This window comes from Rhyacophila brunnea, unplaced genomic scaffold (assembly GCF_057557595.1).
Source record: "Rhyacophila brunnea isolate RB1 unplaced genomic scaffold, BYU_Rbru_1.0 scaffold_186, whole genome shotgun sequence".
Lineage (NCBI taxonomy): Eukaryota > Metazoa > Arthropoda > Insecta > Trichoptera > Rhyacophilidae > Rhyacophila > Rhyacophila brunnea.
Window position 1 is genome coordinate 279380 of NW_028232844.1, and position 16797 is coordinate 296176.

The 16797-nt window shown below is 32.5% G+C and overlaps 1 pseudogene; it reads left to right on the top strand.

Annotated features, from left to right (window-relative positions):
- The window catches only part of LOC147073044 (uncharacterized), a 29265-nt pseudogene extending 12813 nt beyond the window's left edge, over nucleotides 1–16452 (top strand).
- Nucleotides 16453–16797: the final 345 nt, after the last annotated feature.

Consider the following 16797-nt stretch of genomic DNA (forward strand, 5'->3'; position numbering starts at 1 on the left):
ACCAAATTATCGATTCTATTAACAAGAGCATGGCCAAATCGCTGGATGCAAATGCTTTGTATGGCTTCGTAATTTACTTCGTCAGGTTTAATAAATTCCTGTCCTAAGTTTGTTGTCATAATAACCACTGTATTCCTGAAAGAAACCTTGACACCACGTCCATCAATAACTCTTCCCTCATCAAGTAATTGGTATAGAATATTCAAATTTCTCTGATGGGCCAAATCAACCTCATCAAGTAGAACAACATTATATGGCATTTCTTTAATTGGCTCTGTTAGAGCACCACCCTCTTCACATCCCATATATCCAGCAGGTGCTCCTATAAGTTTATTAATACTGATTTCGCTTGAGTAGTCAGACATATCCAGAACCACCATGTTTTCACAAGTATCGTTCAACTCTTTACAAATTGCTTTCGATAGTTCCGTTTTTCCTACTCCAGTTGGTCCCACAAACAAGAACGATCCGATCGGCTTGTTTTCATCTCCAAGACCAACTCTGGAAGCTAAAATAGAATTGACTATTGTATTAATAGCTTCATCTTGGCCAAATATCTGCTTCTTGATACTCCTGTTAATTTCCAACAACCGTTCATTCTCTTTAACACGTAGTTTACTTACTGGGATTCCACTTAGACGTGAAATAACTTCTGCAACATGAAATGGTTCGATAATCTCTACATTCGACAGCTGTCTTAGTCTATCTTCGTAAATTGGAATGACATTATTCTGTATATCTAGCACTGCATATCTATCATTGAGTCTTCTTGCCTCCTCCATCTTAATCTTTGCCTCCTCCATTTTCTGCTTTAATTCTTTGGCTTCAACCAGATATTTTCTATCTGCAAAGAATTGCTCCTGAAGCGGTGTAATCTCAGATTGAATTTTCTTGATTTTTTGATTGATCAAATCTAAATTTTGTTGAATTGTCTGTATTGAGGAACCTCCATCAGCAGAACCACCAGACATTTGCTGTGCTCGCACTAAATCCATTTCCACTGAGGTTTTCTCTAATTCTGCACTCCATAGTTTATTTTTCAATTCCTGGATTTCTTGTGGCTCGCTGTTTAATGTAATAATCAATGAAGCACAAGCAGTATCTACCAAATCAATTGCAATATCCGGCAATCGCCTATTCGCAATGTACTTCTTGGCCACAGTAGCTGCATAGACTAATGCACTGTCGGATATTTTGATACCATGATGAGTTTCTAACTTCTCTCTAATCCCCCTCAAAATAGTTATAGAATCCTCCACACTCGGCTCGCGAACATTCACTTTTACAAATCTTCTTTCAAATGCCGGATCCTTGGTAATATACTTCCGATATTCATCAAATGTAGTAGCTCCGATGCATTTAATTTTACCAGCCGCCAATCCAGGTTTGAGAATATTTGCTGCATCCATGGATCCCTGCGTTCCACCCGCCCCAAGAACCATATGAATCTCATCAATAAAAAGAATCACATTGTCATTATTCTCTGCTTCCTTAATAAGCTCAGTCAATCTTTTTTCAAAAGCTCCTCTCAATTCTGAACCAGCCACCATCGATCCTACATCCACATTGTATATCTTATACCCTTCGAGTGATCTTGCTTCGTTTTTAGCAATTAGCTGTGCTATTCCATTCACAATTGCTGTTTTACCCACACCTGGCTTACCCACCATTATAACATTACTCTTGGTTTTTTTGGCTAGAATTTCTATAATTTGCCTAATTTCGGAATCTCTACCAATAACAGGGTCAAATTTATTGTCCCTGGCTTCTTGAACCATTTCAACCGCATACTTACTCATTGCATCTTCCGGATCATCACTATTTGGGCCATCATATTTCTTTGAGGAAATTTCTTTAGTAATGGCTGAAATTGCATTTTTTAGAATATCAGACTTTTCTTTAAATGAATTGATTTTCGATAAACTTTCCAGACATATCTTAATTAAAATATCCACAGAAACAAAATCACTGGCCTCGTTTTGTGCCTTTTGGATAATTGTGTATAAATCCTTGCTGAACTGAGGTTCCTGTGTATTGTTGCTCCTCCATACCTTGTTTATTTCCGATGTCAAGATAATTTTAATTTGATCAATATCCTCTGAACTAATCAATTTGTTTAAAATATTTGGCTTCTCAAGCAAAGCCTTTAAAAGCATCTCAGGAATAACTTTGTCTGTGTTAATTGTTTTTGCTATTTGCATTGCTGTTTCAATTGCTTCTCTTGCTCGACTAGTAACTTGTTTTTCATTCATTTAGGGCTATTTTTATGAAATGATTTATACAAGAATCTTTCTAGAAAAAGTTTAGGAAAAGTTCTAGAAAAATTATTTTTAGTAGTTTAAAATAATCAACTAAAACTCAAGAAAGACAAAAACAATAAAGGAAGGGTATGATCCTAGGGTCAAAGTACAACGATAAATCATGCCTGTCATGGTTTTCCAGGATATTTTTTCAAAGGTTTAGCCCTATGAATGGGTTCATTATACTGAATTACACACAGAATGTAGTTTCTAATAGTATGTTATAATGCGTTGAATCGCTATCATTCAATATGATGATATTAAACAAACTGGAGCTGTTTTATGAAATACTGAGAACTTACTAAGAACAAATTTGAATTTACATATTTTTAAAGCTATTTCAATTAATTTAATATTTTTAACATTGCAGCTATAAAATACGCAATAAGTGCAAATCCAAAATATAAAACGCCCTTCCTGTATGTTTTGAGCGAATAATATCTACAAAACAAATTGATAAGTGTGTGTATTCCCGATTCCATTAGAAGTATAAAGCAGGAGTAGAATACTTTCTGTTCATAGCTGATTTGGTGTAGGGCACTTTTTGCCAGTTGTTCAGTAGTTTGAATTGAGGCAGAGGTAAAAATATGGAGAAATATGGTCATTCCGGTGGATTTAACCAAATTTAATCCGAGAAATAGCCCAATTGAAATTGGAAAGAATAGAAATGCATAAAACTGATTAAGATCCTTATCAATCATTTTCAATATTCCGTAAGATAGAAGTGATGAGCATACTTTACTTGTACCCTCGATATATCCGCTTGCTAACACGGTTTTCTTCAGATGCGATTTTATCGAGCTCTTTTCTGTTTTTAATTTATCGGCATCTGAAAGCAATTTCTCAGGACGAGATGAACTATTATCTGTTGAAGGGTATTCAATCCCATTCTCAACTGTGGTTATTTTTGAGTTAAACGGATTTAGACCCTTTAAAGCACTGAACATTGTGATCAAAAGAACTGTGAATGCGTGAACTATATAGTAAAGAAATGAAAACACATTATTAAAGGCAAGAGTGAAAAAATCATCTTCTTGACTATTGGATGAAATGGCCTTCTTTTCATTTAGAAGGGCTTGGTAAAAAATAGAAAGATATATTAAACAGATTACAGCACCACTGCTCAAAATAAAGCTTATGAGTACAGTTTTTTGAATAGTGACTATCGACCTAAAGTATTCCCATTCAAGACATTTTGAAAGAAACTTTATATTTGATTCCACTCCAACATCGGAATCTCTCTGATTAAGTAAAGTTATTACAAATCCCGTAGATGTGGTAATCATAGACACTAGATAAATAATATAAAAGGATCCAGATTCATAATACAAGTCTTGTGCAAGCCAATATGAAAAACTAACCAGAAATGTTTTCTTTAGTCGCTGTGTTGCCATATCTAGCTTTACATCTTTAGATTTTGGAAGGGTTAATACCCTTAAAATATGATTAAAGGTAGAAACAACGCCCCCAAGACCATACAGAATACATCCTTGGGTAATTGAGCGAGATTTAAACAAAAATGTATATGGAACCATGACTAATTGAAGAAATGAATTTAGAAGCTGAATCGTTTCTAAATTCATAAGTTGAAGAAGAAGAAAAATGAATGGAATTGCTCCAAGAGTAGTATAATAAAACATTGGCAATATATAATTGGTCACTTCATTGATGGTAAATAGTTTCTCTGTAAGCAAAATATTGGAATATTGGCTTATAATCAATTGTGTTTCTTGTAATAAGATCACATTTTGGGGATTTCTGAAAATATTTTGTGGCATAGTGGGCAAAAAATATGTAAAAGGAGATGCAATAGAGAAATGTATAAAAGGAGTAAATCTATCAAACTGTAGCTATTTATGAATAGTCCAGTCTTTTAATGATCATGCTTATCATTACTCGAATAAGACTGGATTATTATGCTAATATCCTCGGTAATAGTTTCGTTGATCATAATATGTTGGATGAGATAATTGTCAACGTTATAAATAGCCACATCTTCAATTTGATTGAATAATTTATTTATTCCTATTAAGAAGAAATAGTTGTTGAAGTTATATTCATGTTTGGAGTGATAGTTTGAAATGTTTCAGAACCCTTTCCCCAAACAAGATAATATAATACAATGACGATGAGGAATACACTTGCACAAGCTCCAATTACTGCAGCACCAATATTAATTATAAATCTGGCCCTAGTCTGGGAGGATGGCGTTTTTAGTAATTGTGCTAGGTATATGGAAAAATTAAGGAAAAAGAAGAATATCATTCCAGAAGCCATTATAGGAATAGCCATATCCTTGATACCAGAAAAACTAATTGCCCCAGCAATCAAAAGAACAATATTGAGACCAATCCACTCTATTATTTTCATTCCAAATGATTTATCTTCACTGCAATGAAATGGTTGTATCCTTCTTTTAGTAATTTTCTGGGTGAATTTATAGAATTTTGGAACGATTGCCCCGATGAATTTACGGAACATACTTGTTGTACCGATAATTGGTATGAACAGCAATATAACTTTTAAACCATAATCTAAAGCCGTAGTAAGAGGTAGAACTCCCCAATCAAAGTATTGGGAGAAGTCCTTGTTTATTCCTTCGGCTGGTGATAAATACATATACATGTTGACATAAAGAACATAGATGAATGCAATAATCAAAATTGCAGAGAAAGTGGGTCGTATAAGTCCTTTAGCTTCATCACCATCTGAATAGTTGGAAATGTTGAATCCGAAGAAACAGAAGAATGCATTTGCAAGTGTCCTTATAAATGATTCTAAACTAGAAGAATCATTCATATGATGGCTCCAGAATGATGATTCTGAATTTGAGCTAGAGATACCGCATAGAACAATCAATATCAATAGAAGAACAACAATTGTTCCAAATTGGATATATGATGCAATGTTTTTAAATGTATCTGCGATTGATTTCATAAGAAGTATCTGTTGTACAATAAGTACAATTCCAATTACAATCCCATACGCTATGAACATATTAATTTTGAATGCATCAGATAATATTGAGATATAAATAGCATACAACATAGGCACTACTACAAATGACCAAAACACGTCATGCAATATTCTTATCCATGGATTGCAAGCAGCAAGATGATCAACAATACTTTGGCCGCTGCTGTTTCTTTGATTTATTGTGGAGAACAGATATGAAAATAACAGCGCCAAGATGGCTGCTGCCCCAAGTGCACAATTAACTATAATGGGTGATGTTGTATCTGAGGTCATAACAAGTGCAGACAAGATAGGTGCACTCCCCACCGTGCATAGGATCGTTGTAAAGAAAGTATCCATGAACTTTCCCATAAGATAAATGGGGTAATTTGTATATATACTTTTTTAGATCAGTATTCATATCAACAACTATATCTTATCATTTTTTAGTTAATCCGTAATTAAAAAATCTCTCTATTAGTTATTTAAAATATCTTGATCATAGCATTTCATGATTTACTCATTTTATAGTTTTTTTGATGCTTTCAGATGATTTGAGTTAGCCATAAACAGAAGATTAATTTTTAAATCTAGTTTTAAAGAGAGAGTTTAAGTATAGCCAGAAGTTTAAATGATTTAGGGGAATGGGTTCATTCTGTAAAAATTAATTTGTGGAAAGGAATTAGAAGACTGTGAATTTTTTATGTAAGCTTTATTCAAGTCGAAATGCATAGGAATTTATTAAAATCCCATGGTATGAAAAGCTATTTAGAGGTTTTGGTCTTGAAAATTAATTTTCTTAAATTAAACTTTTAAAAAAATTCCAATTTTCAAATTTGGTCATACATAACGATATTGAAAGCACATCTGTTTGATTATGAGCTTTCAGTCTACAATTAATTAAGAATCTGCGGAGTGGTTGGTTTGGTACTCATATTTATATAGAAATATCAATAATTAGAAAACGCTTTAGTAGACTATTGGATATGATGAATTAGTTATGTGCTACTCATATCTGCAATTGTAACTATCTAAAAAGCTATGAGGTCATAATGATATGTTACAGGTAATATAGATTAAAACTCGTATCTTAGAATCATGAGATTCATTAACAAAAAAGGAACTTAGATTAATTCTTTTTTTAATAAAGTTATTATTATTTGAGGTCGATTTTAATTAATCAATTTAATAATAGAATAAGTAGTAATCAGTAGATTTCAAGTAAAGATATAACACAGCCATACACATTTATTATTACATAATTCACACAAGTAACCATAGTATGACCACTTTCGAAAAAATTAAAATTATGAACTAATATAATTAGTTTTATTCAGCAGATTTGCAATAAATTATTTCTTAAATTTTATTTGTTCCACAAATTTATTGATTTTTTGGAAAATTGGTGTTTTAAAAAGAATACACAAATAGTTTTACAGTAGCAACATTTTACAAAATACATTTTAAATGAGATATACATCTCTATAACTTATACAAAGAAATTTCTTTATGGGCTAATTTGACTATTTCCAAATTGTGAAAGCTAGGTGATTTAATCCAAGAAAAGTGATACACAGTACACAAAAAGGGAAGTTGTTGCCTTATAAGCAAAAAAGTTTCTTAAAATGTAGGCCTTCTCACTATGAGCTGTTTACAAAAACACATCACTCTCAAGAAAGCCAGGGTAATATTTTTAAAAATTTAAAACTGTTTTTATACCATTACATATAGTTCTAAGACATCTCAACATTTTAAAAGAATACTCTATCAATATAGATACGTGATAAAAATCTATTGTCTTATATAAAAAGCTCACTAACTACTTCATAGGTTGATTTCTTTATATTTATTTAAATCCAATTAGTTACACGAATCTTATGATGAAATACATTACAAAGAATATAGTAAATGTTGCAAGTAAATATCCGCTTATATTGATTTGTTCTGGTTTAATCTTTTTCGAAGCTTCCGTTGTCTCAAGTCTATTTTTCTCCATTTTCTGAATATTTTGTTTCAAAACTCTTTTGTCCGTCTTCATGGACTCTTTAAACTTTATTGCCATATTTTTCAATTTTACTGAATTTTTAAGCATTTCTTCTTGGACAAGGCTTTCTGCTATATTCTCATTGGAACTTAGTCGGATTAGCGATTCATTTTGAACTGGTATGATTTCACGATCTTTTATGGCATTTCCTGGTAACAATTCTCTACTTACAGCCAATCCCCCACTAATACTTTGGATAGTCTTCAATGCCTCCTCTCTCATCTTACCATCCTGAATAGTTTCTGCTATGAGTCTCAATGCCTTGATATTACTTTTTATTCTCAATTTTTCATCTTCGCTTTGTTTGCGTTCATTAAGCAACTTCATTGTGTCCTCCAATATTTCTTTAAAGTTATTGTAGTTGAACATTGTTTGGGGGTAGCCTAATAATAATTTGCTCTATCCTTTGTATCTTCAAAGCTATAAATAAATTAGGAACTGTGTGGTTCTTCACATATTGATTGAAATCATGAAAACCAATACTCTTCATTACATCCAATATTTATTGATAGCTTCAGTCTTGAATAATCTAGAAACATACCAGCAGCTATTTATTTCAAACCTTCGTAATATTTGTTTACTATACATGATATATAGTCTTTTCATAATATTTTTGTTATTTATATTTTTCTCTTCATATTGAATTTTCACCCTTAGCCCATGATTCCAATAGATGATTCATATATTGCACAGAATCCTTACGTATTTACAAAGTATAAAAAATGTGTATTCATTGTTGGGGCAGGTATTTCCGTTCCTTCTGGTATTCCCGATTTTCGATCTGGAACTGGGATTTTCCAGAAAATACGTAAGGAACTTCGGGTTTCTGGAAGAGAGTTCTTTGATTATTCCTTTGGAATGCGGGATAGAGTCCATTATTTTAAATATATTCTTGAAATAAAGCAAATGATTGATGCTGCTGTTCCAAATATAGTTCATCATTTTCTTAATTCCTTTCCTCGCTCCAGAATTTATACACAAAATATCGATGGGTTGGAAGAGCAAACCGGGATGAACTTTGTATTAACTCAAGAAACAAGGGGGGTGTATCTTCACGGAAATTTAAATCAGTTATGCTGCCAATACTGTGGAAACAAAGAACCTTTTACCCTTCAAGACAATAAGGAAAACCATTCTAACAATTGTCACAAAGATTGTGAAAATGAAATAAACCCGTTGAAATTGCAGCCTTCTGAATTTATTGCAATAAAATGCTCTGAATGCTTAAAAAGAAATTCCACAGCTTTGATCAATAACAAAAGAAGCAGGCCTATTGGACTGATGCATCCTAATATTATTCATTATAACCAAGCACATCCTCAGGACCATTTTATACGTTCATTGATACAGAAAGATATATGCCTAGACTTGCTTATAGTAATTGGAACCTCTTTAAAGATAGAAGGTGTAAAAAAAATGATTAAATTATTTTCAAAATATGCAAAAACTCGAATATATGTAGATCTAAGACACCCGACGAAAGAATGGAGCGGGATATTCAACTATTTCTATGAAGGAGATTGCCAAGATTTTGTAAAAGCAATAAATAAAAGTATAAACCTTTTTGATGAAAATGGGTTAGTCTTTTCTAAAAAAGCAAAGGAAGATATTTTGAAGAATATTAATGTAGCAGTGCAGCCAACTAATGAGGATTTGGATAACAATGATAATGGCTAGCAAAGTTCAAAGATGCCCGAAAGGATCAATTGTGAAACCAAAAGTCATTTAACAAAATAAATAAATTGTGTTATTATTATCATAATTCCTTTATTAAATTTATTATTTGGTTTTCTCTTTCTCCATTGATCAGGCAAAATGTTGTTTGGACTAAATTTCTCAATTTGCACTATTTTTTGTAGATCTGGTTTGCTTTCATATCAATCTTCCAACTGATTTAGTAAAAGTCTTTTTTGTTTCATGAAAACATAAATCAGAAGTTATTTTAAATTGATCTAAATTTATATTTTTATAGTAATCTTAATATAGATTACTATAAAAATAAATAAAATATTCATGGACATATAAATAATTTTAACACGTGGATGGTATCAAAAAATATTTAACAATAGCCCATTTATTTACTAGTACCATACCATTGGTAGAATAAATATGTAAAAATGAACAATCTATTGTAGCGTATTGTTTGGAATAATGGAATCGTAATGAGCACTGCTATACTTTAAGTATATCGATGCATCGGTCTTGTTTGATTCCTGGATGGAATATATAATTGATGGGCTATCTGAAAAGATATATATGGTTAAATTAAGATACCGGGCTAATCCTTGAAAACATAAATTGTCAATCCAGGAATCATGACCCAATATAGCAGTGAATGCAATATCTAAAACATCAAGTTTACTCATATATAACATAAAAAACTCAAGATTTTTGAGAATTGTGGCACAAGATAAAATTCTCAAATAAATAACCATAAACATTCTAGCACCTCCTGACATCTCATCATAAGAATCATAACTATCACAAGAATTAAGAGCCATAATGCTCCAAAATTCTAATAACTCTCTATTCATCACATTCGACAAATCTTTAACATTAAAAAATCTCCTCCGAAAATCATTATTTTTCAGTAGTGAGTAAATTGCGGATAAAACTGAATGGTATCCACAACTTCCATCCCTTGGCATTCTATGAATAGTTCCTGTTTTTATAGTATCTATAGCTTCTCTTATTTCCTTGGTAATTGTCTCACCCGATATGGAGATTTCAATTTTTGCAATAAATTCAGTAGCAGATACACAATGATATTGATTTTGATCATCCCTATTAATTATAAGCCTCTCAATAGATGTTAAAATGTAATGTCTAGCAAAATCCCTACTTTTTACTAACTCCAAGCAATATTCTGGATAATTAAGTGATTTAGTTGGTAAAGAATGGATTGATTATTCAAATAGGAAGCAGTAAGACACAGAATTACTGATAACAACAATAATAGTATGAATAATAATTTGATCATCTTGATAATAAGAAGGGGATAAGCTCTTATTATCAAGATGAAGTTTTTTAATTAATCACTAAATACAAAAAACTGAAAATAAAAAGACTATAGGATATATTTAATTTTCCATAGTGCCATATACCGAAAACAATCGATCAGAGCTTATTAACATACCATTTATACAATTCAACAAATGTGATATGAGAAAGCATATAGCCAATATATTTTGAGTAAAATAGTCATCTGCGATGGCATAGAAACTCTTAATCACTACAATCCACCACTGCTTATCTTTGAAAAATACTGGAACTAACAAAAATATTATATGATTGGTGTTTTTTCATATATTGTTCTAGTTCATTTGTATTTCCAAAAACGAATTTACTATCATAAAAATTATACTTATAACAAAAATAACTATGCCTTCAATATAATCGCACATTCAATACTTTAGCCATAATAAATGCATCAGAGCTATATCTTAATTTAAAAACAAAAATTAAATACACTTCTATAAATTATTTTATATCTAACTCCACTTTTATGTTCATAGCAGCTAACTCACTACAAAGATATTTAAATACGTAGGGCAACTCAACCAATTTATATTGACCACTTTTGCATATACAGCTGTACTCTCCACCACGGACCATCTTCCCTTGACTGAATAAAATGGATCTGCACTTACAACAGTATGTAAATACGTGCTTATCCGAGCAATCCATAAGCCTATCTTTCAAAACAGCAGCAGTTCCATGTGCTATGACAGCATCTCTTTCCATCTCTCCAAATCTGATTCCACCCTTATGTTTCCTTCCACCAACAGGCTGATGAGTTGTTGATACAACTGCTCCATTTGTTCTCACCTGAAATTTATCATTAACCATATGGCGTAGCCTCTGATAATAAACCACACCTATAAAAATATCTGTTTTTAATTCCACCCCTGTGATACCTGAATACATCGGTTCATTCCCATAGTAGTTATATCCACATTTTTTAAGCTCTTCACCTACATTAATAGCAGTCAATTCAGAGTTATTTTGTTCGGAAGATTTAATATCCTCAAAATATACCGATTTCTGGAAAGGTGTTGAGTCGCATTCTTTGCCAAGGATGGTACTACTTTTTCCACACATACTCTCGAGTAACATCCCAATCGTCATTCTAGAAGGGAATGCGTGGGGATTGATGATTATATCAGGTTTAATTCCATGCTCAGTATATGGCATATCTACTTCGGGCCAAAGAAAACTGCACACTCCTTTCTGACCATGTCTACTACAGAATTTATCGCCTATATTGGCTTTTCTATTTACTCTCAATGTGATATTTACATTATTCCCTGTTTCATTAGTAAAGATTCTTACTTTGTCCACTATACAGTTATCTGTTCCATGATATTTTTCTAGTCTCTCCTTTCCACTTTCATCCTTATAAATCACAAGAGTGCTGCTTGGATTTATTTTATTGCCTACAAACGGTGTGTACACAATGGAATCATTCTTACCCAATTCAATTTTTTCGGTTTTGTAGATATAAGAACTAAATAATCCTCGTTCGTCTGATGCCTTGTTGATAATAACGGCATCCTCCATATCATAGGCAGTGTATGAAATTACAGCTACTATACAGTTGTATCCAATAGGATAGTCTTTAAATATATCATAGCAGTTTGTACGTACTGTTGGAGATTGCAAATAATTTATGAAATAGCTCTTATTATCCGTGCGAGCATGGTTATTATAGGCAGGAAGTCCCATAGCTTGTTTTGCCATCTGACATTGGTACATATTTCTTGGTGATGGGTTATAATCAGCAAAAGAAATACAAGCAGCAACAGAAGAAAACATATTCATATTATCAATTTCTCTGTATTTATAACGGAAAATATCATATATCGATTCTTGGCCATTCATATTTTCTTTTGAACCACCATTTCCATCATATATGTCTTTACTCGCAAAATCAGCAAGTTGAATATCCAAAAATACCTGTTCTTTCATTCCTATAAGCTCCACCCGATTATCGGATAGGTTAATTACAGGTCTCATAAGTCGACTGATTTGGTCGAAAATATAAATTGCTTCATAAATTCGGCTTCCACGATCATAACATATTTCTACACTCAAATCATTAATCCTTCGAAATTTTCTAAGTTTTTCTGTAAGTTCAACTGGTTCAGATGTTGTTCCCAAAACCTTTCCATTGTAAAATACTGGAATGCCTACGATATCCATATCTGGATTCACTCCAAATTCGTAAAGAATATTCGAGAAAGGTGAAAGGAGTGATTCTTTGCAATTCAGTAAGGAATTACATGTGTTGGTCAAGCTACAGCCTTGTGTCAAGTGTAACAGTAGTCCACAGGGAGATCCATCAGGTGTATGAATAGGACATAGGAATCCAAAAGACTCAGGCCTAAGCTTCCTAACTGTTGTAATCTTCAAAGTAGTGAAAAATGCTCCCCTAGAAACAGATTGGAAATGTGAAGCAAATCTCCAGAAATTAATTCGTTCAGCCATAATCGTAAACCCTGTCATTTGTAACAAATCTGAGCACGAATATGTGGTGATATTTCCAGTAGAAAGAAATTTGCGAAGTTTCAAGCCGATACTAAAATCAAGTCCGTCAAAAATCTTTTTAATTTTGGTTAAATAGTTTGGACTTAATTCTCCATCAAAAGCTTCTGCCATTTCTGTTGTATTTATTGAAGTTGTGGTGGATAAATTGCTGGTAGTACTCAGCTCTTCCCCATCATCTTCTAGCATTTTTTTACTGTCTCTTCGTATCAATGCCAGTACTTTTCGACTAAAAATTCTCTTAATTTCTTCTAATTTTTCTTTTACAACGAGAGGAATCAATTGGGCTTCTGTATACAGCTCATGGTTGGATGATAGATCAATGTTATCCGGCTCTATCAATCCATCGACACACCTTAATAACTTCTTAATTCCCATAATGATACAATTGAATTTGTCTTCATTCTTATCCAAATGGACTAGGGTTCGTTTTAAAAACTCTTTCCCGCAGGAAATTGGATCCTCTATTTTGATAATATGCTTAAAACGATTTCCGAGATATGAGAGTGATTCTCTCTGGGAAAAACATTCTGAATCAGATATTTTATGAAGAAGTTGTAAAATTCTGTGGTCTTGATCTAACTTAAAATACAAATCTTCGTCGGTTGTGGACTTTAGAGCCCTTAAAAGTAAAACCACTGGAATGAGATATATTCTCTTGTAGAGATATACTTTAAAGTGGATATTTCCATCGTTACAGTACTTGATCTCATTCTTCTGACCTATTTCATCATCTCCAACTGTTCTGATAGCAACAGTATAATCCGAATATGTTGAATCTTTAGATTTAGACTTAAAAGCAAACAAATGGTTCCTCTTCCATGCAACATGAAATCTAACTACTCTATCGTATCCAGATGCTATGAAATAACCTCCACATTCTGTAGAATGCTCATTCATATCAAATAGCTCTTTTTCGGACTTTCCTGTGAGGTTGCATAGATTTGATTTCAACATAATGGGAAATGTCCCTGCAGATTTGAAATCACTAAATAAAACATTTCCGTTAAATGTAAGATTAACCTTCAAAAACATGGCTCCACCATATGTTAGGCTCTGTTCTCTGCATTCGCAAGGTAGGAGTCTTCTATCTACAATATTTGTCATTTTTAGTGGCCGATGGATTTGAATTTGTTCGAAAGAAAGTCTTAAATTCTTAAAATCCAGTGCTGATGTCTTAGAAACCACATTGTCTATAATATTTCTTTCAAAAAGTGCATTAAACTGCTCAATATGCATATGCCCAATTTCCGAACTTTTCATTGGGGAAAAAATTTCCAAAAAAGATATTTTAGAAATTAAAATTTATAAAGAACGTGTAACAGCATTGAAAAGATTCAGTTGTTGTTAATATATGATGGATTCATCACATCATAGTCATATATGATACTTGTAACCAAATACAAACAAATTATTATGAGAGAAATCATATCCAGACTTGAAGAAATTTAAAGCATGGCTACAATGCATTGATTTCATTGAACAAAGAGAAATACCTAAAATTACTTGTCCAATCAATGGAGTTCAAATATTGTTTTAAAGAGATTTTTATTTGATCACTTAACAACTGTATAGATCATTGATAACCTTGTTTTAAATAGCATCCCAAAGTGAAGATAGTTTACAGATATTAAATCTACGATTGAATTTATTAATTAAAAAAATATACTTTAGAATTTTTTAATCCTGCAGCTAAGTAACCATTACTATAATCAAAGTCATAAACCTCATCATCAACTACCAAATCACTTATGCATTTGCTTTGACTTACCCTGTACATTCTAATTGTCCTATCTTTAGAACATGATATTACTAAATCAGAATAAAACTTTACTTTATAGACAAAACCTACATGAAAGTATGTTCCCAAGATAGCACCAGTGTCCAAATTCCAAACCTTTACTGTTTTGTCAAAACTCCCACTGGCAAAATTAATTCCATTTGGAGAAATAGAAATAGAAATAACCTCTCGTTTATGGACTAATCTATTCCTGATTTGAAAATTTTTCCAGATAATAATCTGTCCAGAATCTTCCCCACTAACCATAAAATGGCCAGTGGTTTCTATTGCATTGATCTGGGTAGTATGTCCCTTAACATCACCATGGTATTTTATATCTGTTCCATTTATTTGGTACACTTTCATTGTGCCATCTTTAGACCCCGAAATAATAGACTCCTCATTAGCATTAATTGCAGTAACTGCAGTCGAATGAGTCCACTTTTGTAAAACTGAAATTCTAATTTTTGATAAGCTAGCAGAATCACCAGATGATTCATTAGAATTGTCCTTGATTGAATATATAGATGGTGTTGCTTCTAATTCCTGTACTTCGTAAATAACTACACTTCCATCCCTTGCTCCACTTGCTAATATAGTATTTCCATTTTTCAATTTGGACAACTTTAAGCAACTGATACCTTTTTTTTGCTTTGAAATCGTTTTTAAGAATTTTCCTGTGAAATCGTACATGTTTATTAGGCTATCCATTCCGGCAGAGAACACATACTTGTCATTTGATTCTAAATGCATGACCCAATGGGTATGATGAGAAACTGTTTTAAATTGCGTTTTGGTAAGCATATCCCAGAACCGAACTGTTTTGTCACCCCCGGCAGTAACTAATAAAAGTTTTGTTGGGCATAAATCAGTTTTCTTATCACTATCAGCTCCTCTTAGACAAAACCTAACTCTTAATACTGGCCCTTCATGTCCAGAATATGAAGATGAGCAGTAAACTGCCGGCTGTGTCATCTTTTCATCATCACTTAATTTTATTCTATAAATTTTTTCGCTGTCATTTAAGTCATTTTTTGATAAAGAGGTTTCTAAAGTATCACTTATCAAGTTTCCATTCAGATAAAGATTCTTTTCAGTCGAAATTAATCCTTTAAGCTGCTCTAAGTTTATGGCAGTTGGGACTTGCAAAACTTCCGATAAGTTATGGCCATCTTTGTCTTCAAATTGAATCAGAGAAATCATGGGTGTGGTTATGAAAAAAAACTAACTAGAAGATCGCTTTGGCATGAAAAGTACTAAGACATTTTTGATTAGTTCATTAATGAGAAATATTTTATCTATTCAAAAAGGGTCAACAACCATTAGCACACTCAAGAGAGCTGCATGTGACAAGGATATACCCAGTACTGCTCTTTTCTTGCTATAATCTGGCTTGAATATACTCCAGGGCAAATAATTGCTACAAGTAAATACGGTATGTGAAAATTTATTATTGGGTAAGAGATACTTTATATATCATTTATCAAGGTTTAACTTTTCATAAAGCTCCATGTATTTATTATTGTACCTTGGTAGAGTCTCTTTCTGAACACGAATAACTTTAACTAGATTTTATTTATCTTCTTCTATTTCCTTTAATCTTTTTAACTTTTTCTTCACTTTCAGTGTCACTTTCCAGAAACGAGCTTGTAGTTGACACATCTGACTCTGAAACTGAACTCGAAGATGATACATCACTGCTAGCTTCCTCATCGGAAGAGCTTACATCCATGGACTCATCAGAAGAGAGACTAGAGCTGCTACTGCTCTCACCTGAACTTTCTGCAGTATCATCCACCATCAACTCAGCCCAACCACCATTTTCGTAGAAGTTGAGTGGATCCTTTGTGATAGTACTCATCAGTGAACTCCAATTGATATTTACTTTAGTATCCATAAATAGAATGTTCATAGAATCTAGAATGGTTTTCACAAAACCTAGTTTTGTCGTTTCAACAGCTCCAATAAATGTGGTAATAGATTTTGTAGAAATAGGTTTGGTAGAACTTGGGTTACTATTTGTTGTATCATCTGCGTTATCAAGTCTTTTTACAGCTACCATATCAAAGGTCTTAGTTATACCAGTAACTCTTTCCAAATTAATGACCTCAACTTCATTTAAATTTAATACGAAGAAAGGACTTTCATTAAGAGAAATTAGACAGTCATTGGTG